A 25005-nucleotide genomic window follows, 5' to 3' on the forward strand; every position below is an offset into this window, starting at 1 on the left:
TTACAATATCATCAATTTTAGTGCCATTTGCAATTTACAAATCATACTTCCTATATTCACGTCTGAATCATTAATGTACACTACAAACAGCATATGTCCCAGCACCGATCCCTGCGGTACAACACTGGTCACACGTCTGCACTCCCAAGAACAACCCTTGGCCATCAGCTTCTACCTCCTGCCACTCAGCCAAATTTGGATCCAATTTGCCAAATTACCCTGGATCCCATGGGCTCTTACCTCCTTAACCAATCTCCCATGCGGGGCCTTAGCAAAAGCCTTAGTGAAGTTCGTGTAGACTACATAATCCACTTTACCCTCATCTGCACATCTAGTCACCTCCTCGAAAAATATCAATCAAGTTTGTTAGACAGGATCTTCCCCTGACAAAGCCATGCCGATTATCGCTGATTAATCACTGCCTCTCCAAGTGAAGATTAATCCTGTCCCTCTGAATTTTTTCCCAATAGTTTCCATACCACTGATGTAATTATCTGTTAGATCCCTGTTCACCTTCTTGAATAATGGTACCACATTCAGTGGCCTCCAGTCCTCTGGTAACTCTCCTGTTTCCAGAGAGGATTTTAAAATTTGAGTCAGGGCCCCTGCTATCTCATCCCTTGCCTTAAATAACAGCCTGGGATGTATCTCGTCAGGGCCTGGGGATTTATCCACGTTAAATCCCACGAAAACAGCTAATACTTCCTCCGCTTCAATGATAATTTGTGCAAGTATATCACAACCCCCCTCCCTGACCTCTATGCCTACATCCTCCTTCTCCATCTTCAAAGCAGATGAAAAGTAATCATTTAAAACCATACCTCTGTCTTCCGGCTCTACACACAGATTGACACTTTGGTCCCTAATGGGCCCTACTCTTTCCCTGGTTATCCTCTCGCCCTTAATATACTTGGAAAACGCCTTGGGACTTTCTGTTATCTTGCCCACCAGTGTTTTATATGTCCCATCTTCGCTCTCCTAATTACATGTTTTCAGTACCCCGCCCCCTCCCCACCCCTCTACACATTCTACAGGCTCTAGGGGCAGAATAGCCTACTCCTGCTCCTATTTTCGATGTTTCTATTCTCCTCTATGGCCTCCACTGTTTTCAGTGCTCGAAATATGCCGCATGCCCCCTTCTTTTCCTGATCCAATCCTCGAGATCCTTTAACATCCAGAGTTCCCTGGACTTGTTGGACCTACCCTTCACCTTTACGGGTACATGCTGGCTCTGAACTCCCACTATTTCCTCCCTGAATGACTCCCAATGGCCTGATGTAGACTTTCCTTCAAGTAGGTGCTCCCAGTCCACTTTAGCCAGATCCTGTTTTTCATATTGATATTGACCTTCCCCCAATCCGGTACTTTTATTTCCGGTCCCTCCTGGTCCTTTTCCATAGTTACCTTAAATCTTACAGAGTTATGACCACTAAGCCCGAAATGCTCCCCCACTGATACTTTTATTACTTGTCCAGCTTCATTCCCTCGGATTAGGTCCAGGACTGCCCTTTGTCTTGTTGGACGTTCTACCTACTGGCTCAAAAATCTCTCCTATATGCATTTTAAGAATTCCGCCCCCATTAAGCCTTTTGCACAAAGAATGTCCCAGCTAATTTTGGGGAACATGAACTCCCGTACTATAGCCCTATCAGTGTTACACCTGCCTCAGATTTGCCTAAGTATCTGCTCCTCTATCTCTCCCTGACTGTTTGGAGGCCTGTAGTACACTCCCAGCCAAGTGATTGCCCCTTTCTTTGTTTTGAAGTTCTACCCATAAGCCCTCATTTGCTGATCCCTCTCAGATATTATCCCTTCTTACTGCATTAATTGACTCCTTAATCAACAGTGCAATGCCACCTCCTCTTTTACCCCCTCGTCTGTCTCGCCTGAAGATTCTATACCCTTGAATACTGAGCTGCCAGTCCTGCCCTTCCCAAAAATATGTTTCTGTAATAGCATTAATATCATAATCCCATTAATGCCCTCAAATAATTGGTCTTCTTGTAAGACTCCTCGCATTAATAAAATAGATGCAATCCTTGCATTATTCGCTCGTGCCTGAACAGGTCTGTATTTGCTCTGCCTTCCAAACTGACTTAGATTTTCTTCTTTATTTGACTGTGCATCACCCCGACTGTACCTCCAGTCTTATACCAATGTGCTGCCAAATTAATTTCACCCCCAACAGCCCCCCTCCCACCCCAACAGCACTAGCAAATCTACCAGCAAGGATGTTGATAAAACACACATACAGGCACACACACCGATCAGACCCCAGGCACTGAGCGAGACAGATATACAACCACATACACAGACAGATAAAGAGAATCACACACACACACACCGATCATACCTCATGTCGTGAACCAGTCAGATATACAAACACACACACACACACACACACACACACACACACACACACACACACACACACACACACACACACACACACACACACACACGGTGGGATGGGAACCTTTGCAAAGAGTCAGAGGAGGCACGATCAAAGACAAGGGCAAAAGACAGTCAGGTGAATAGGAAAAGTGAAAGGCAGAGAAAACAAGGGCCAGAATCAAACAAGGCCGCAGTGAAAACTAGTGGGAAGGGACCAAATAATGTTAAAAAGACAAGCTGTAAGGCTATGTGCCTTAAAGCGTCGTGCATTCACAATAAAGTGGATGAATTAATCGCACAAATAGATATAAACGAGTGTGATACATTCGGGATTACAGAGACATGGCTGCAAGTTGACCAGGGATGGGAAATGAACATCCGGGGTATTCAGTATTTTGGAAGGACAGACAAAAAGCAAAAGGCAGCGGAGTTGCATTGCTGGTTAAAGAGGTTTTTAATGCAGTAATGAGGAAGGATATTAGTTCTGACGATGTGGGATATGTATGGGTAAAGCTGAGAAACACAAAGGGGCAGAAAAGGTTAGTGGAGGTTGTACATAGACCCTCCAAGCAGTATTGGTGATGTTCAGAATGGCACTAAACAGGAAATTAGAGACACATGCAATACAGTAACATTTGTATTTTCGGGTGTCTTTAATCAGCCGATAGATTGGGCAAATCAAATTAGTCACAATACTGTAGAGGAGGATGTCTTGGAGTATATACGGGATGGTTTTCTGGACCAATACGTTGAGGAACCAATTAGAGAAGAGGCCATCCGAGACTGGGTATTGTGCAATGACAGAGGAATAATTGACAATCTGGTTGTGCGATACCCCATGGGGAAGAACGACCATAATATGATAGAATTCTTCATCAAGATGGGGAGTGACACAGTTGATTCTGAGACCAGGGTCCTGAATCTTAGTAAAGCAAAGTATGAAGGTATAAGGCGCGAATTGTCTATGATGGGCTGGGAAACGTTACTTAAAGGGACGACGGTGGAAAAGCAATGGCAAACATTCAAAGTGTGCATGGATGGACTGAAACAATTGTTTATTTCTGCCTGGCGCAACAGTAAATCGGGAAAGGTAGCCAATCTATGACTTACAAGGGAAATTAGAGAAGCATTAGATCCAAGGAAGATGCATATAAACTCGCTAGAATAAAAGCAACAAACCTTAGGATTAGGAGCAGTTTAGAATTCAGCAAAGGAGGACCAAGGGATTGATTAAGAAGGGGAACATAGAGAATGAGAGCAAGCTTGTGGGGAACTTAAAAACTGACTGTAAAGGTTTATATAGATATGTAAAGATAAAAAGATTAGTGAAGACAAATGTAGGTCCCTTACAGTCAGAAACAGGGAATTTATTATGGGGAACACAGAGATGGCTGACCAACTAATTGTATACTTTGGTTCTGTCTTCACAAAGGAGGACACAAATAGCATACCAGAAATGTTGCGGAACACAGGGCTAAGTCAGAGATGGGAACTGAAGGAAATCAGTATTAGTAGAGAAATGGTGTTGGGAAATTGGTGGGATTGAAGGCTGATAAATTCCCAAGGCCTGATGGTCTGAATCCCAGAGTACTTAAGGAAGTGCCTTGAAATGGTGGATGCATTGGTGCTCATCTTCCAAGATTATATCGACTCTGGAACAGTTCCTACAGATTGGTGGGTAGCTGATGGAACCCCACGATTTAAAAAGGTAGGTAGCGAGAAAGCAGTGTATCATAGACCAGTAAGCCTGACGTCGGCAGTGGGGAAAATTCTAGAGTCCATTATCAAAGATTTTATGGCATAGCACTTGGAGGACAGTGGTAGAATCGGCTGGAGTCAGCATGGATTTACGAAAGGCAAATCACGCTTGGCAAATCAACTGTAATCCTTCGAGGATGCAACGAGGAGAGATGATGAGGGGGAGCCAGTGGATGTGGTTTATTTGGACTTTCATAAGGCATTTGAAAAATTCCTACATAAGAGATTAGCATGTAGAATTAAAACGCATGGGACTGGGGGTACTTTATTGCGATGGATAGAAAATTGGTTGGCAGACAGGAAAAAAGGAGTCGGGATAAAAGGGTCTTTTTCCGAATGGCAGGCAGTAACTAGTAGGATACCACAGGGATCGGTGCTTGGACCCCAGCTATTCACAATATATATTTAAGATTTAGATGAGGGAACTAAATGTAATATCTCCAAATTTGCAGAAGACACAAAACTGGTTGAGAGGATGAGTTGTGAGGAGGATGCAGAGAGGCTTCAGGGTGATTTGGACAAGTTGCGTGAGTCGGCAAATGCACGGCGGATGCAGTATAATGTGGACAAATGTGAGGTTATCCAGTCTGGCAGCAAACACAGGAAGGCAGATTATTATCTGAATGGCTTAAAAACTGAGAAAGGGAAATATGAAATGAGTCCTGTGTGTTCTCATACATCAGTCGCTGAAGGTAAGCATGCAAGTCCAACAGGTACAGGAGCAGGGATGTCTTGCTGCAATTATACAGGGCCTTGGTGAGGCCACACCAGGAATATTGTGTGCAGTCTTGGTCTCTGAGGAAGTATGTTCTTGCTATCGAGGGAGTGCAGCGAAGGTTTGCCAGATTGATTCCTGGGATGGCAGGACTGACGTATGTGGAGATATTGAGTGGGTTCAGATTATATTCTCTGGAGTTCAGAAGAGTGAGGGGGGATCTCATAGAAACCTATAAAATTCTAACAGGGCTTGACAGGGTAGATGCAGGAATGATGTTAACGATGGTGGGGTCGTCCAGAACCAGGGGTCATAGTCTAAGTGTACGGGGTTAACCATTAAGGACTGAGATGAGGAGAAATGTCTTCACCCAGTGAGTGGTGAGCCTGTGGAATTCGCTACCACAGAAAGCAGTTGAGGCCAAAACATTGTATGTTTTCAAGAAGGAGTTAGATATAGCTCTTGGGTTTAAGGGGATCAAAGGATATGGGGCGAAAGCGGCAACAGGTTACTGAGTTAGGTGATCAGCCATGATCATAATGAATGACGGAGCAGGGCCGAATGGCCGAATGGCCTACTCCTGCTCCTGCAGACATACACACACCAATCACACCACAAGCACTGAGCCAGACAGATTATACGCACATGCACTGATCAGACTCCAGGCACTGAGCTCGAGTGATATACACACACACACTCACAGAGAGACAGACAGACACATACACACAGACACACACCAATCAGACCCCCGGCACTGAGGCAGACAGTTATACAAACACTGAGACACAAACAGAGACAGACACAAACACACACACACCGATCAGAACACAGGCACTGAAACGGACATATGTACAAACACACACTCACAAAGAGAGACAGACAGGCACACACACACAAACACACACGCGCTCACAAACACAGATCAGACCACAAGCAGTGAGCCAGACAGATATACATATACACACAAACACATACACACAAACACTGATCAGACCGCAGGCACTGAGCCAGACCGATATACAAGCACATGCAGTCAAACACAGACACAAACCACACACCCACAAATGCACACCGATCGGACCTCATGCACTGAGCCAGACAGATATACAAACACACAGACAGAGCCACACACAAACACACACACACACACACATACACACACACACATCAGACACCGGGCACTGAGCCAGACCGATATACAAACACACACACATACCCACACACAAAAATAGACAGACAGACAAATACTCACCAACGACACACCAATCAGACCACAGGCACTGAGCCAGACAGATATGGAAACACATACATACAGACAGACAGAGACACACACACACACACACACACACAAGCACACACACACACCGATCATACCCCAGGCACTGAATAAGGCAGATATACAAACACATAAACACAAACAGAGAGAGACAGACTCACACACAAACACACACACGCACACCGATCAGAACACAGACAGCAAGCCAGACAGATTTACAAAGACAAACACACACACGTGCACACAGACACAAACACAAACTCACTCACACAACGATCAGACCCGAGGCACTGAGCCAGACAGAGATACAAACAAAGACACACGCCACACACACACCGATCAGAACCCAGGCACCCAGCCCGGCAGACAGGCACACACACACACACACACACACACAATCACACCATTCAGAACTCAGGCTGTGAGCCAGACAGATATACAAAGACACACACACACACACACAAACACACACACAAACACACTCACACAAGCACACACATACACACAAACACACACACACAAACACGCACACACACACCGATCTGACACCAGGCACTGAATCAGACAAATATACAAACACGGAGACACAAACAGAGACAGACAGACTCACACACAAACACACACACGCACACCGATCAGAACCCAGGCACCAAGGCAGACCGATCTGCAAAGACAAACACAGACACACGCCACGCGCACCACACACACACACACACACACGCACACCGATCAAAGCCCAGGCACAGAGCAAGGCAGATATACAAACACACACGCACACACACAAAGATACACCAACTCACACAGGCCAGCTTTGATTAAAGCCCAACCTGCTGCTGTTGGGGCACTGGTTCCCACAATCCCTTCCAGCTTCGAAAAGTAGAGAGGCAGCATTGAGAGATTTAGTGGTTCGAATGGAGAGGAGCTTTGGTTAGATCCCTGATGTCCTTTAGATTTCTCTCATGCAGATCAGTGAGTTATAATGTACAGCCCCATGGGAGCAGACTGGTGCTATGGGAGCTGCAGGCGGTGTCCCCTCTCAAGAGGGAAGTGCATCTGCGCCCTTGACAGACCCTCGTTCGATGCCCATGCAGGCAACACCAAGTTAGTCGAGGTGCTCCAACCAGAAGTCAGTCCCACTCTCAGGCGCACTGCCGAAAGTTCCGGTTGTAAATATCTGCAGTGCCATTTTTACGACTGCAGTAAGCGTCCACCACACTGAGGTCAAAGGGGCAGCTCTCGAATTAGAAAACACACAGCCTTCAAGGAAACACTATTGGGTGGCACATGAATGAATATTAATTTGAGTGCAATTTGTGAATGTAATATTAGTTAAACGTTTATCCATGTCAATTTATGCAGATTGTTTTGTGAATAACTTTAGTTCCTTCACAGTGTGTGGGCATGTGAATGCCTCATGGAGGGATTTTCTCTGTCCAGGTGCAGTGGAGATCTGAGCTAAATGTAAGAGAAGAATGATGTTCGTGGATCACTGGGTGCAGGGGTGGGAGGAAGGGGTGTCGGCAGCATTTCAATGCATCCGATGTTAAATCACTTGTTCTCAGACTTCTCATGTTACTCGCTGCATCACCGTGCCATGCCAGGCACCACATGGTCAGCTTTCGGTGTGGTCTCCAATTCTGCCTGCACGATGACAGTACAGTGACTGGCACGAGCCATCTCTCAGGATGGGTTCCAGGTCTGGCTGCTGATACAGCGCAGTGGGAGGGAAATATAAATATTTGTCAAAGAGGAGAAGTGCTTTTGTCATCCCCCAATGTTATGTACCTGTCTCACTGCAGTTACTATCCTCCTCTCACCATCTCAATTTACTGGTGTCCCTGTCTCACTGCAGTTGCTGTCTCCTTTCTCACCATCTCCATCTGCTGGTGTCCCTGGCTCACTGCAGTTACTGTCCCCTCTCACCATCTCCATCAAGACGATGCCACATTCTCCTTGGTTTTAGTTTTAGTTTAGAGATACAGCACTGAAACAGGCCCTTCAGCCCACCGAGTCTGTGCCGACCATCAACCACCCATTTTATACTAATCCTACACTAATTCCATATTCCTACTACATTCACACCTGCCCCTATATTTCCCTGCCACCTACCTATACTAGGGGCAATTTATAATGGCCAATTAACCTATCAACCAGCAAGTCCTTGGCATGTGGGAGGAAACCGGAGCACCCGGAGGAAACCCACGCAGACACAGGGAGAACTTGCAAACTCCACGCAGGCAGTACCCAGAATTGAACCCGGGTCGCTGGAGCTGTGAGGCTGCGGTGCTAACCACTGCACCACAGTATATCTGCAGGTGTATCCGGTCCTTTCACAATCTGATAGACTCCTCCCCCTGAGGTGTGTTTTGCAGATATCACAGACTGACAATTTCAGTGTGAGACATGGGTGATGACAGCAAACGGTTGTCAGAGAAACTTGAAGCACACGCACAGAATGGTGTAGGTTTAAGATACTTGGGTCAATTCCTTGTGTCTGCGAGGAACTGATCAATCCTGGAAACAGTGGCACTTACACATGAACATACTTAAAATTGTAATACTAACCAAGGAAATTGCAGTAAGCACTGATACTCAGCAAATAACTTATATAAATTATGTTACACATGCAAGATCTCCTCAGAATTTCGCTTCAGGGGATGTCGTATGAAAATAGAGATCTGAGGATCTGTCTGCCAACACTGTCATATTCTGGGATCCCAATTAATAACCTGACACTCGGGCAAACCAATAAACATTGACCTTAAATCAGAAAGTGTGGGAAATACTCAACAGATCTGACAACATCTGAGGAGACAAAATTAGCATTTCAGGTCTGTGAACTTTCAGCAGAACAGGGAAAGATGAGAAATGTCATAGTTTATTTTTTGAAAGTGAAAAAAGGGGTCAAGAAGAAATAAAGTTAAGATGTACGATCGGATGTAGGGCAGGAGAGATTATGTTTTTATTATTATTCATTTATGGGGAGTGGGCGCCCCTGACGAGACCAGCATTTATTGACCATCCTTGATTGCTTTTGAGATGGTGTGAGTTGCCTTCTTTAACTGCTGCAGTCCTGGGAGTGTAGGTGCACCCATAGTGCTGTAAGGAAGGGAGTGCTAGAATTTTAACCCTCCTGCACTCTCATTGAACCAGGGTTGATCCCACGGCTTGCTGGTAATGGCAGAGTGAGAGATATGCCGTGCCATGAAGTTACACATTGTGGTCGAATATAATTCTGCTGTTACTGATGGCCCAAAGCGCCTCATGGATACCCAGTTTGGAGTGGCTAGATCTGTTTTGCAATCATTTTAGCATGGTGGCAGTGCCACACAGCACAATGGTGAATATACCTCAATGTAAAGACAGGACTTCGTCTCCTCAATGACTGTGTAGTGGTCACTCCTACCAATACTGCTATTGACAGATTCATCTGCATCAAGCAGAATGGTAAAGACGAGGTCAAGTAGGTTTTTCCCTCTTGTTGGTCCCCTCAGCAGCTGCCAAAGATGCAGTCTCGATGTTGTGCGCTTTAGGACTCAGCCAGCTTTGTCAGCAGTGGTACTACCTAGCCACTCTTCTGATGGGCATTGAAGTCTCCCACCCAGAGTACATATTATGCCCTTGCTGCGCTAAGCGTTTCTTCCAATTGGTATTCAATATGGATAAGCACTGATTCTTCAGCCAAGGCGTGGGGGGAGGGGGCATGCAGGCGAGGTGGCAATCAGCGGGAGGTTTCCTTGGCCATGTTTGATCTGATGGAATCAGACATCATGGGGTCCAGAGTCAGTGTTGAGGGCTTCCAAGGCAACTTCATCCTGACTGTCTACCGCTATGCCACCAGAGTCGGTCCTTACAGTGTGACAGGACATATCTGTGGATGATGATGGTGGTGTCTGCGACATTATCCGTTATGTATGATTCCATAAGTATGACCAAGTCAGGCTGTTGCTTGCATAGCCTGTGGGACATCCCTTCCAATTTTGGCACCTGCCCCCAGATGATACGAAGGAGGATTTTTCAGAGTCGACAGGGCTGTGTTTCCAGAGCCGAGGTCAATGCTGGATGGTTCTTCTGGATTAATTCCATTCCTTAGGCTTGTTAGTGGTTTGATACAACTGGGTGGCTTGCTGGACTAGCTCAGAGGACATTTTATGAGTCAACCACATTGCTGTGGGTCTGGATTCTACTGTAGGCCAGACCAGGTAAGGACAGCAGATTTCGTTTCGGAAAGGACTTGAGTGAACCAGATGGATTTTTTTCAACAGTCGACAATCGGTTCACGGTCACCATTACACTAACTTTTAATTCCAGATGTGTGAAATAACAGAGATAACACGGAATAAAAGGAAAAGGGAGTGCAAGAGTTGTAGTAGAAAGACATAGTATTATTCCAGAGAGGGTATTAATTGCAGTGCAATGATAAGCTCTGTCCAAAAGGAAAAGCACGCCAAACTGACACATGGTTAAAAATAAAATGAAATCAAATAAATTTTTAAAAAACTAATGGCAGTCATGAACTGAGATCGTTGAACTCGATGTTGAGTCCAGAAGGCTGTAGAGTGTCTAATCAGAAGACGATTTGCTTTCTTCGAGCTTGTGTTGAGCGTCACTGGAACACTGCAGGAGGCCAAGGACAGAAATGTGGGAGTGAGAGCAGGGTGGTGGATTAAAATGGCAAGTCATTGGAAGCTCGTAGTCAAGCAGCAAATACAATAATGTCACAAGACCATTATTTTTTTTGTATTGACCGCTAATAATTCTGTGTGATGTTAAATGTTTGAGCAAAAGGATTTTCTGTGAACATTGGATGCTGCAACTTGGTGTTGGAACTGAGTTCAGATTTCCGGCACCTGTTGACAGCAGCTCAACAGGCAAATTACATGAATCGTTATGAATGTCACATGACTTATTGTTCGGGTTTTAGTTTCACTTTGCACTGTGAGAGATCAGTGAACTGAGCAGCATTGCTGTGAGCTGGCTGGGACCTATGTTTGCAGACAAGGAAAATAGCTACTATCTGAAAAAGTAAGATTTTCCTGTCTTGGAAAAAAGCCTTCATTTGCGCTGTGGTTGTGGTCTGCTTGGAGAGGGGAAAAGAGCCCTGGAGAGAGAAAAGACCTAGGAAAAGAGAAGTTGCTACATTCTGTGGTGGAAAACTACTTTGCAGAAAGGAAGCCCAGCATTGTTAAAGGAACAGAATCATATTGCCTCCAGTCTCTGAATATTCTCTGCCTCAAGACTGATTCCTGTTGCCTGTTATATTTTAGAAAACCCAGATAGCTCAAGAAAGCTTATATTGCTAGACAGCTGCTTCAAAATCCAAGTAGGCCTGTTGCTACATCCTTTGCTGAAAGATCTGTGTGACGCCTGCCTTGAACACCAAACCATCACAAACTGTTCATTGAACCCGCCTGCAGAGATTTCAAGTGGCATCCGACTATTGGACTCAGGGACACCTCACCGACCGGGAATACCTGACCAGAATATTTTGACCAAGTTATTTTATTATGCTCAGGAAACAGTTGGAAAGAGAAAAGCCTTTTCCCCCGGTTAACTGGTGTTTTCATGTATATTTGTGTGTGCATAAGAGATAGGAAGATTAAGAAGTTATATCATCTTTTCATCTATAGATTTGATTCATTATTGTTTAAGATTTAGTTTCTGAAAATTGCTAATTTTGTAATCTGGCTTGGTATGCTATATTCTGCGGTGGGGGGGGGGGGTGGGGGGGTGCAAATAAAGTGTTTAAAGTGGGTGTTTTTCTGGTAGCTGGAAAACTTTACGAATATGTTGTGACCTGTGGAGTAGTGAGACTGAATCAACTCTTGTCGTATCAGTATTCTAAATTGAAACAAATACAAGTAAATCATTGCTTCACCTGGAAAGATTGCTTGCAGCCTTGGATGATGAGGAGAGGGGAGGTCAAAGGTATTACACGTCCCGCAATTGCATGGGACGGTGCCATGCAAAGGGAACAAGTTGGTGGGCGATGGAGGAGTGGACCAGCGTGTCCCAGAGGGAATGGTCCGTTCAGAACTCTGACATGAAGGGGAGGGGATGATGTGTTTGGTTGGTTGCATCACGCTGGATGTGGCGGAAATGGGGGAAGATAAAATCTTGGATGTGGAAGCTGCTGGGTGGAAAGTGAGGGCAAGGAGATCCCTGAAACTGTTCTGGGAGGCAGGGGTAGGAGTGAGGGTGGAAGTGTGGGAGTGGGTTCGACAAATGCAGACAGATGCCTGATCTGTAAATTCATTGACATTCACACTGACCCCCCAGAAGATATAAGCAGACTCCCAGAGATCCTGTTCAATTACTCTCAATTCCATGTAATACCCGGAAATATCGATACACAATCCCAGAACCGTCTATATTTCTAAGAAAATCTGGAGACATCAATATTTGGACATCGAGTCTCACCAGGAACACCAGCATCAGCGAGTCGGATACAGCACACCGAAAACTGCAATATATATCCCAATTTCAAAAGACAGTATATGGTCGTTTGACTATACACATTGAAGCTCGGAGATCATACTCTTCCAAACTAATCTTCTCAGACGTTGATCCCTTCTCTCCCTCCCTATAGAGCGGCTGATACACGGCTGTCCCTGAATTGCTACTCTCTTGGACGTTTTGCGAGAATGAGATTGCAATGAAAATCTGATTCATAGCAAAGAAATTTAATTGGGCCTTATGAAAAATGACATTCATTACAGCCACTAAACAAACATGTTCAGCGAAAGACTTTCATCTGAACACGATACACACACATATATATATATAAATATATATATAGACCACAGAACACAAAAGTCCGAGTGTATCAAACCTGTGTCCTCAGTACCTTGCTCTACGACAGCGAGGCCTGGACAACGTATGTCAGCCAAGAGCGATGTTTCAATTCATTCCATCTTCGCTGCCTCCAGAGAATCCTTGGCATCAGGTGGCAGGACCGTATCTCCAACACAGAAGTCCTCGAGGTGGCCAACATCCCCACCAACTAATGGTACAAGAACCACAGGACACAGATTGTCGGCTTTGGGCAAGAGATACAGGTGAAATATTATTTGGAACTTTTTTATGCAGCGGGTGGTAATGATCTGGATTCTGCTGCCCACAAGGGTGGTGAAAGCAGAGACAACAATGATTTCAAATTGAAATTGTACAGTAACGTGACGGAAATAAACTTGCAGGGCTATGGGGATTGAGTGGGGGAGTGGGAATGACTGTGTAGCTCCGTGAAGAAACAGCATGGATACGATGAGCCGATATACCATCTTTAAACTGCTTCACTTTCTATCCTACTTTTAATACACTCCTTAAAACGTTCCTCTTTGATCAGGTTTTTTGTCATTTGTTCTATTTGATCAAAATATCCCCTTTCTTCGTGCCATCTTTTCTTTGATAATGCTCCTGTGAAGTGCCTTGGGACAATTTGCTACCTTAAAGCTACTGTATAAATACAAGCTGGTGTACTGTGCAATGGCTGCTCCGAACTTGTCTTCTGTTGAAGCCTGTAATTCCACTGAATTCCAATTTTGCATGTGTTCGTCGTTCCCCACTAGCTTACCCAAGTATCTGTTCTTCATATGTGAGTCTTCGAACTGAGTGGCTGCTGGCTATTCAACTATGTAGGCATTGACTGCCAATTTTGCATCTGAAGCCCACGCATGCCCTCTTATTGTGTTGCAAGGATCGTATCGCATGGTGTGTTTCCTCAGTGTCGAAGGTAGTGGGGTCAATATGAGGGTATCTCATTTGGGTTAGTGTCTACACCATTACAGCCACATCACCAGTACCCAGTTACCCCACGTCTGCCACCCAGTTCTCTTAGGTCTTGGGCGGCACAGTGGCGCAGTGGTTAGCACCGCAGCCTCACAGCTCCAGGGACCCGGGTTCGATTCCGGGTACTGCCTGTGTGGAGTTTGCAAGTTCTCCCTGTGTCTGCGTGGGTTTTCTCCGGGTGCTCCGGTTTCCTCCCACAAGCCAAAAGACTTGCAGGTTGATAGGTAAATTGGCCATTATAAATTGTCACTAGTATCGGTAGGTGGTAGGGAAATATAGAGACAGGTGGGGATGTTTGGTAGGAATATGGGATTAGTGCAGGATTAGTATAAATGGGTGGTTGATGTTCGGCACAGACTCGGTGGGCCGAAGGGCCTGTTTCAGTGCTGTATCTCTAATCTAGAACACTGTACTTATGCTGGGGGTATAGAGACGTTCGGGGGATGGTTCGTTTCGTCGTGGTGGTTAGGTGCTGGATGCGAATGCAACTTACTTTGTTCTTAAAAGTCATCAACCTGCTTCTTTGGGAGGTAACTGGCACCCACCCGAAGGCCTGGACAGCTCACTTTTCACAGTGCTGTTGTCTTCTGTACTAACCTTCCGAGCTACCGAAGCAGCACAGGGAGTCCACACCAGCAGTTCTGGCCCTCTTGGCATCATGTTCCTTGAAAAGTGCAGGAAGAGGTTTAACTCCACTGTGAGCAAACTGTTCACTTCCAGAGTTGGTGTAACTGGAACGCTCCACCAAGTCCACCAGAATTAGAGCCCAACTCTTGGCGATCATATTCACGAGAGGAAATGGTAAGAGCACTGTGCAGGTGCACCACTGGTTGCGTTTTTAATCTCGTCACGATTCACTGTGCGGCTTACCCCCGGGCCCTGACTTTAATCTTGCGACTATTCACTGTGTGGCTTTCCCCCGGTCCTGTGTTTAAACTTGACACGAATCTCTGTGCAGGAACCCCCGGGCCTCGTGTTTAAACTTGTGACTATTCACTGTGCAGGATTCCCCCGGGCCCTGTGTTTAAACATGACACGAATCACTGTGCAGAATCCCCCGGGACCCGTGTTTAAGCTTGACCAGAATCACTGTGCTGGATCCCCCGGGCGCTGTGTTTAAACTTGATACGAATCACTGTGCAGTATCCGCCGGGCCCTATGTTTAAACATGTGACTATTCACTGTGCTGGATCCCCCGGGCCCTGTGTTTAAACTCATAACTCTTCACTGTGCTGGATCCCCCGGGCCCTAAATTTAAACATTTGACTACTAACTTTGCAGGTTGCACAGGGCCCTTTGTTTAAACTGTGGCTATTCACTGTGCAGACTCCCCGTCTCTGTGTTTTAACTTGACATAAAGCACTGTGCAGGATCCCCCGGGCCCTGTGTTTAAACTTGACATGAATCACTGTGCAGGATCCCCCGGGCCCTGTGTTTAAACTCGTGACTCTTCACTGTGCAGGATCCCCCCCTGAGCCCTGTCTTTAAACTTGACAGGAATCACATGTGCAGGATTCCCCGGGTCCTGTGTTTAAACATATGACTGCTAACTTTGCATGATCCCCAGGGCCCTGTGTTTAAACTGCGACTATTCACTGTGCAGGCTCCCCGGGCTCTGTGTTTAAACATGACATAAATCACTGTGCAGGTTCCCCCGGGCCCTCTGCTGAAACATGTGACTATTCACTGTGAAGGATCGTCCCGGGCCCTGTATTTCGAATTGTGACTATTCACCGTGCAGGTTCCCCCTGGGCCCTGTGTTGAAATTTGACACGAATCAGTGTGCAGGATCCCCCCGGGCCATGTGCTCAATATTGTGACTATTCACTGTTCAGATTCCCCTTGGCCCTGTTTTTAAACTTGTGACTATTCATTGTGTATGTTCCCCTGGGCCCTGTGTCTAAATCTGGGACTATTCACCGTGCAGGTTCCCCATGGGCCCTGTGTTTTAAAATGTGACAATTCGCTGTGCACGTTCCTCCCGAAACCTCAGATTAATCTTAAAATTCACTGTTCAGGTTCACTTCGGCCTTGTTTTTTACACTTGTGGATTTTTATTGTGCAGGTTTCCTCATCACGCACTGTGATTAAACTTGTGACAATTCACTCTGACGGTTCACCCGAGCCCTTTGTTTAAACTTGCGACTATTCACAGTGTAGATTCCTGACAGGCCCTGTATTTAATATTGCGATCGTTCACTGTGCATGACCACCCTGGGCCATGTGTTTTGATAGTGTAAATATTCACAGTGCAGGTTTCCCTGGGCACCGTGTTTCAACTTCTGACAATTCACTCTGTATGTTCCCCTGGGCCCTGTGTTGTTAACTTTTGATTATTCACATTGCAGGTTCCCTCTGGCCCTGTGTTTAATCTTGTGACTATTCACAGCGTTGGTTCCACCCGGGCCCTCTGTTTAATCTGAAGTAGTGAGTCGAGATTAGATTAGGTTAGATTCGAGATACAGCACAGAAACAGGCCCTTCGGCCCACCGAGTCTGTGCCGAACATCAACCACCCATTTATACTAATCCGACACTAACCCCATATTCCTACCAAACATCCCCACCTGTCCCTATATTTCCCTACCACCGACCTACACTAGTGACAATTTATAATGGCCAATTTACCTATCAACCTGTAAGTCTTTTGGCTTGTGGGAGGAAACCGGAGCACCCGGAGAAAACCCACGCAGACACAGGGAGAACTTGCAAACTCCACACAGGCAGTACCCGGAATCGAACCCGGGTCCCTGGAGTGCTAACCACTGCGCCACTGTGATAAACGGGGCATTTTCAGGTTGCCAGGCTGTAACTAGTGGAGTGTCGCAATGATCATTGCTGTTGCTCCAGCTATTTACCATCTATATTCGGAACTTAGACGAAGAAAGTGAGTGCAATGTTTCTAGATTTGCTGACGATACAAAGCTAGGTACAAATGCATGCTGTGAGGCTGAGACAAAAAAGGTGTAGGCAGTTTAAGTGAATGGGTAACAAGGTGGAAGCTGAAAAATAATGGGGATCTGTAAGGTTCTTCACCTCGTTCGCAAAACAGGAAAGCACTTTTTAAAGTGTGTGTTCTGACGGCGCTTCTACATTTTTGTTAAAATGTTTTGGGGACTCGTGTATGTTGCAATTGTAGCATTGTATTATTTGTGGAAATTGAAAATGATTCTATGGATTTACTTTTCATTTTCCTATTTGAAAACAACCTTTACTGGAAGCCACCTGTCTTCAGATAAATACCCAGCAGAGGCTTTGTGACTTGGGGGAGATTTTGTCCAGAGAACTGACAGGTCAGGATTTCTGGGGATCTGGAGCTAGGCCATTGAGATATTGCTTTTGGTTTCGCTTTAGACGGTGTCTTCGGGGTGTTAACTGTTTTGAATGCAGCTGGAGAAAACCAGCCAAGCAAGCAGTCACAATAAGCACCCTGTTCCATGTCTTTGAGATGTACTTTGAAGCGAATGTAAGAGATCCGTAAATTGACGTTGCATTCCGACTGAAAGGCCTGCCAGAAACCCCTGCTGTCATATTTCTTTTGGAAAGCCTATCAGACTGACCATCAACGTCGCCTGGAAAGAAACCTTCCAGAAATGACCTACTGACTGCCATCTGCATGCATTTGTGACACCAAACCAAAAAGGGACAGGTCTTCCTCTTCTTCTTCTTCTCTTCTTCAGGAATTACTAAGCATTTGGCCAATGAATTCTTTTTGTTTATAAGAGAGCTCGAAAGAAAACATCTCTATTTTTAAAGTTAACCGTTGTGTGTGTGTGTGAGTGAGTGAGAGAGAGAGAGAGCGTGAGGGAGGGAAAGAGAGATGGGGTGAGGGAGGGAAAGAGACGGGGAAGGAGGAAAGAGAGAATGCCTGAGGGACCGAGAGACATACACAGTAAAGGAGAGGGTGAAGAATAAAATGTCTCAAAGAGAAAGGATGGGCTGGAGGGACCGAACGGCCTCTTCCTCTCTTCCGAAGGGCTTTTTAATATTACATCCTGAACAAAACAAGGTTATGATGATAATGTTTAGCAAATGAAATGGAATTAATTAACAATAGTTTCTCCTTTAAAATTATCATTCTGAATTCACAATTTTACTTGTGTGAATTTGGGCTTGACAGATATTTGGTGTTTATTAACATCGCTGAACAAATAAATATTGGAAGATTCAATTTCACTTTGTTCCCATCCTTGTTCAAACACCTCCTGACTCACTCGAAGGTTTAAACCGAAGGAGCAGTTCTGGTGGTGCAGGGTCCCTTTCAGAGGTTGGGACTGACCCTCTCCATGTTGCCCCCTCCCCCTACCCCACTCGTGGTCGCAGCGCTGGGTCACGGGTTACAGACTGTCAGTCTCTGGGACTGACCCATTACCCCCTGACCCCAAAGACAAGAAAAGGAAAGCAAAAATTATCCTGCTGCCTGTGAAATCAGATTGACAATAAATTGAAACCCGGAGAGTGAAATGTAAAAGGCGAAAAGAGAGATTTTGATGTTTGGAAAAACATTCCTTGCACAGAGGGAGGTGTTTGTGTTTATCTCTCCAATTTGGCCAATGTGAATATATGTGTCTCTGTGTGGGTTCGTTCTCTCTCTCTCTCTGTCTCTCTCTCTCTCTCTCTCTCTCTCTCTCTCTCTCTCTCTCTCTCTCTCTCTCTCTCTCTCTCTCTCTCTCGGTCAGTGGGAATGGCTGTGTCTGGCTGTGGATTTCAATGTGTGTGTATGTGTTTATCTGGACATGTCAGTCTGCCTGTGTGTATTTGGCTGTCTTTCTGTCTGTGTGGGATAGGACACCGAAGGAGAGTCTTTCATCCAATGGTGACTTTATGGGTGGAACTGAGGCACTGAAAACGATCTAAACCTGGAAGAGGTTTTGTGTCTAGACCCCCTGGTCGCAGTTCTGAGGTGTCAGATTGTATAAATGCACAAATTAGGCAAGTGTGCAACAAAGGCAAAGTCGTATTAATGTGGGATTTTAACTTACACATAGATTGGGAGAGGCAGACAGCATCTGTCAGAAAGGTAGTGAATTTTGGGAATGTGTCTAGGATAGTTTCCGACAGCCATGTGTCCTAGATGTAACAAGGGGAGAGGCAATATTAGATTGAGTTATGAGTAACTAGCCAAATTTCATGAGCAGCCTAACTGGCGTGAATATTTGTCAAATAGTGGTCACAACATGATTGAAATCAAGGCATCGTTTGAGAGTCAAATGCACGAATCAGCTGCTAGAATTTTAGACTTGGGCAGGGCTGACTTTACCAGGATTAGACAGAGACTTTCCACAGTAAACTGGGAAGATCTCTTTATGGGTCAAACAACTGAATAACAGTGGAGAATATTGAAAGAAACATTTAACGTAATACAGAGCGAGTATATACCCCTGAGAGGAAAAAGCTCCACTTCACAGAAAAAACAGCCATGAACAACCAAAGAGATTAGGGAAAGTACAAACGTAAAAGCAAGGGCTAAAAAAAATGCAAAACACAACACAGATCCGGCCGAATTGGATAGATACAAAGACCAGCAAACGGTCACAAAGCAGCTTAAAGGAGTTTCTGAAAGAGATTATGAAATGAAGCTTGCAAGGGACATCAAAATCAATAAGAAGAAATTTTATAGTTACATCAAGGGAAAGCGGGTGGTCAAGAGCAATGCAGGCCCACTAAAAGCTGAAAATGGTGATATTGTCATTGATAATGGGGAAATGGCAGACATGTTGAACAATTACTTTTCCTCAGTATTTCCAGTTGAAAAGGAGGATAACTTACCGGCAATCCGGAAAAATTATTAGCCGATAGGTGCCAGGGACTTAATACAATTAACGTTCAGTTAAACATCAGTAACAAAGAAATTAATGCAACTAAACAGTGAGAAATCTCCAGATACTGATGGTTTCCATGCGATGGTGTTAAAGGAAGTAGGTGAGCACGTTGTCGATACCTTAACTATAGTCTTTCAGAGTTACCTAGATTCAGGAGTGGTCCCTCTGGGCTGGAAAGTTGTACATATCACTCCATTTTTGAAGAAGAGTGAAAAGGGGAACCAAGGAAATTACAGATGAGTTAGCCTGACATCTGTGGTGGGCAAGTTGCTGGAGTATATAATCAAGGATACCGTGACTGGACGCCGAGAGAAATTTCAGTTAATCAGGGACAGCCAACGTGGATTCATGACGGGAGGTCATGCCTGACAAATCTCATTGACACTTTTTTTTAAAGAGGTGACTAAGGTTTTGGACAGGTGAATGTCGATGGATGTTATTTAGTTTAGTTTAGTTTAGTTTAGTTTAGAGACACAGCACTGAAACAGGCCATTCAGCCCACCGAGTCTGTGCCGATCATCAACCACCCATTTATACTAATCCTACGCTAGATCCATATTCCTACCACATCCCCACCTGTTCCTATATTTCCCTACCACCTACCTATACTAGGGGCAATTGCTAATGGCCAATTTACCTATCAACCTGCAAGTCTTTGGCATGTGGGAGGAAAGCGGAGCACCCGGAGGAAACCGGGTTACATGGACTTTCCAGAAGGCATTTGATAAAGTCCCACATAAGAAACTGTTAATGAAGGTAGACACCCAGGGAGTTGAGGGCAAATTATTGACATGGTTAGGAAGTTGGTCGAGTGGTCGGTGACAGAGAGTGGGTATAACGGGTAAGTATGCCCATTGGCAGGATGTAACTAATGGTGTCCAACAGGGATCTGTGTTGGGGCTTCAATTATTCACATTATTCATTAATGACTTGGATGATGGCATCGTAAGTCATATATTCAAATTTGCTGATGATGCGAAGTTAGGCAGCATTGTAGAAAGTCTAGATGATAGCATAAAGTTACAAGGAGATATAGACAGACTAGGTGAATGGAACAAAAAACAGTGGCAGATGGATGTCAATGTGGGCAAGTGTGAGGTTATCCATTTTGGACCAAAAAAGAATCGAGCAGGGTACTTCTAAATGGAAAGAGGTTAAGTACAGTGGATGACCAAAGAGACTTGGGGGTTCAGGTGCATAGATCTTTAAAATGCCACAAGCAAGTGCAGAAATTATTCAAAAAGGCAAATGGAATGCCAGCCTTTATATCTAGAAGACTGGAGTATGAAGACACAGAGGTTATGCTGCACCTGTACAAAACCCTGGTTCGACCCCACTTGGAATACTGTGAGCAGTTCTGGGCACCACACCTGAGGAAGGATATATTGGCCTTAGAGGGAGTGAAATGTAGGTTTACGAGAATGACACCTGGACAACAGGGGTTAAGTTACGAGGAGAGATTACACAAATTAGGCCTTTTCTCGCTCGAATTTAGAAGGTTGTGGGGTAATCTGATCGAAGTCTTCAAGATATTCACAGCAAAAGATAGGCTAGATAAAGATAAAGCAATTCCACTGTTCTAAGGTTCTCAAACGAGGGGACATAGTCTGAAAAGTAGGGCCAGTCCATTCAGGGGCGATGTTAGGAAGCCCTTCTTCACGCAAAGGGTGGTAGAGGTTTGGAGCTCTCTCCCACAAACAGTGGTTGAATCCAGAACAGTTGTTGGCTTTAAATCTGAGATACATTTTTGTTAAGCAAAGATATTAAGGGATATGTGCCAAAGGCAGGTATATGGAGTTAGGCTGCGGATCAGCCATGATCTCATTGAATGGTGAGACAGGCTAGAGGGGCTGAATGGCCTAATCCTGTTCCTACCTTGCTATGTTCCAATAATCTCTTAATAAAGATCTTTCATCTTAACAACTCCGATGAATATACCGAAATATCCTGCACAAGATATCAACCAGTTGTATCATTATACTTGTCAGAACAAAAGTGCCTCTCTCAAATGCTGCCAATGTTGGGTTTATATGGGCTGATGATGCAAAGGTTGGTGGGCCAGTAAGCTGCGACGAGGGCACAAAGAGACTGCAAAGGAAGATTGAAAGGTGAAGTGAGTGGGCAAGATATTGGAAACTGGAATATCATGTGGAGAAATGTGAGGTTCTTCACTTCGGCAGGAAGAATAGAAACACAGAACATTTTTCAAATGGTGATAAACTGTTAAATGTTGGTGTTCAGGAAGGAGATACTTGCCTTCGAGGCGAGGAGAGAGAGAGAGAGCGAGACATAGAGATGGGGTGAGGGAGAAGGCCAGTATTAAATGTCCCAAAGATACTATGCAGGGTGCATTATAAAACAAAATCTGACACCAAACACACAGAAGGAGAGATTAAGGCTGATGACCAAAAGCTTGGTCAAAAAGGTTATTTTTAAGGAATGTCTTTCAGCAGGAATGAGAGGTAGAGAGGCAGAGAGGTTGTGAAAAGTAATTCCCGAGTGTTAACAGGCAGTGGCATTAATTCCTGATTACTGGTAAAGATTTGTTAGGAAAGGGTATTAATATTTACGGAGCCGAGACAGCTTGATGTGGACAAGAACCTGATTGAATTCGCCATGACCTGATTGAATGGGTGGGACATGTCCCAGGGGCCGAATGGCCTCCTTCTGTCTTCCTAAGGGTTTTATTAATATCACTGCCAATGCAATGTTGGTTTTCTGTTTGCAAAGTGCTGACAAGGTCGGGGTTCTCTCTGGTCTCCCATAAACCCTCCTGCCAGCCTTGGAACGACTCATTGATTCATGTTGAAGGGAACCAGTCAAGGGTCCTGGTCTATATTTGCTGAGCCTTCCAGTCTCACTCAGTTTCTCGTCGAAATTTGACTGTCCATCACCCCTACTGTACCTCCACTCTGTATCCCATCCACCTGCCAAATTAGTCAAATCACTCCCACCCCCAAACGTCACTAGCAAAACTCCCAGCAAGGATGTTGGTCCCATTGCAGTTCAGGTGCGACCCATCTAACTTGTACAGGTGCCACCTTTGCCAGAAACAAACCCTGTGGTCCAGGAAACTAACGCCCTTCCTCCTGCCATGCATTCATATGCTCAATCCTCTTATTCCTATACTCACTAGCACGTGGCACTGGGAGTAATCCAGAGATTAGAACGTTTGCGGTCCTGCTTTTTAATTTGCTACTAAGCACCCTAAGTACTTGTTGCATCACCTCATCCCACTTTCTCTTATGTCGCTGGTAGCTATGTGTACCACAATCTCTGACTGTTCACCCTCCCCTTTCAGAATGTCTTGCAGCCATTCCGTGAGATCCTTGGCCCGAGCGCCAGGTAAGCAACATACCATTCTGGCGTCACTTATGCAGACACATAAACGCGTGTCTGTACCCGTTACGATAGAATCTCCCATCACAATAGTTCCCCCACACTTTTTTCTACCCTGCTGTGTAGCTGAGCCACCGGTGGTGCCACTGACCTGGCTTTTGCGCATTCCCCTGAGAAGCTATCTCCCCCAACAGTATCCAAAGTGGAACATCTGTTAGAATTGGAAATGGACCAAGGGGACACCTGCACTATCTGCCTAGTTCTTCTGCTCTGCATGTGGGGGTCACCCAATTCCCTTTCAACATGAGCAGTCTTTACCTGCAGTGTGACCACCTCCCTGTACGTGCTATCCACGATGATATCAACCTCGCAGATGCTCCACAGTGTCCCCAACTGCCGCTCAAGATCCGAAACGCGGATTTTGAGTTGCTGCAGCTGGAGACACCTCCTGCACACGTGTTCACCCTGGACATTGGAAGTTTCCCTGACTTCCCAGATCGCTCAAGAGGAGCAGTCCAGGTTGCCGAGCTTCCTGCCATAACTTACCCTGAATTTATACCCTTAAATTACCCAACAATTAGATTATTTACACAAAGGACCTTGGGTCCCTAAAAAAAACCAACCTACTATATTAAACAAAACTGCAGACCTTTCCCTTTTGCTTTACTTTCCAACACAGGCACTTGGAGTTATTCTCTCACAACAGTTACGCACCAATTGTTGAGCATTGAAGAAACTTTATTATCGAAGACAATATTTAAAATGCGTACTTTTTGTTTCAACTATCGACATTCCATTTGATTCCAGGACTTGCCATGTTTTGTTTGTCTATTCATTTGATTCCTCCAATAATCATCGCTTTGTCTTTGTCTCAGCTGTTGTTGCACTTCTAAATCCCAGTGGTCATACTCAAATATTTTCTCTCCTATTTGCTTGATGTAAGTTAGGTTAAAACAGAAACTGGATTCTCTTATAACTCAAATGACTTATTGCATGTTGCAACAAAACAGTTGCCTATTTAAAGATAAATGCAGCTCAACTGATTTTACCCCATCTTAATACATTTATATTGTGGATGGATGTTTAATTGTGAATCCCAGGAAAAGTTACAAACCATTTACTAATCATGTTACCATTCACAAAGTATGACATTGACTAATTCCTTTCCTAATGAGTCCACTGATTAATTATTATGAGGATTAAGTAACGTTAGTCATTTTGAAACACCATTCCAAGAACCTCCAATTCCCCACAGGACAAAATCTGCCTCCTCCTTCATCTCATTATTGTTGTTGACCACTCTTTCTCTTTTCTAGCTCATGCGTGGTGTGATCTGCACAAATTTTGCATGTTCTTACATTCTAAAATATCATAACCCCAAATGACTACTGATGATGAAGAATGTTATTATCTGTTAACACGTCGTTGACACTCCTCAGATTGAAGACTGTCACCACACCTGCTGATCACCTCACTCGATGAAAGTCATTATCCTTCCACAGGAGTGTTGTTTATTCCTAAACTATTATCATGTATGTACATACAATTAAAACAACAGATAATGCTCGCTGGCTTATTATTTACCTCAGATACCCCTTTACTGTTGATGGGAAACGCACCAAATCATGCTGATTTACTTTTCATCTAAGTTTCCCAAATTCAAATAATGGTGTCATCAGTTAATAATATCTTTCGTTTATTTATTTTAAAAAAAGTTTTTCCTCAATATTCAGCAACCACCTAGACAGTATTCCCATTAACCTTTTTGAAAATTACACATGTTTATATCCCTTTAAACTCAGGTAGACTTCCTTTAGAGTGCTTGGAATAGCAACACATATTAATTTATTTATTATTGATTCAAATGTCATAAACAATTATTTCCATGTTTCATGGTTTCAGATGAATTTATCA

This window comes from Heterodontus francisci, unplaced genomic scaffold (genome assembly GCF_036365525.1).
Source record: "Heterodontus francisci isolate sHetFra1 unplaced genomic scaffold, sHetFra1.hap1 HAP1_SCAFFOLD_216, whole genome shotgun sequence".
In the NCBI taxonomy this organism is placed as follows: Eukaryota; Metazoa; Chordata; class Chondrichthyes; order Heterodontiformes; family Heterodontidae; genus Heterodontus; species Heterodontus francisci.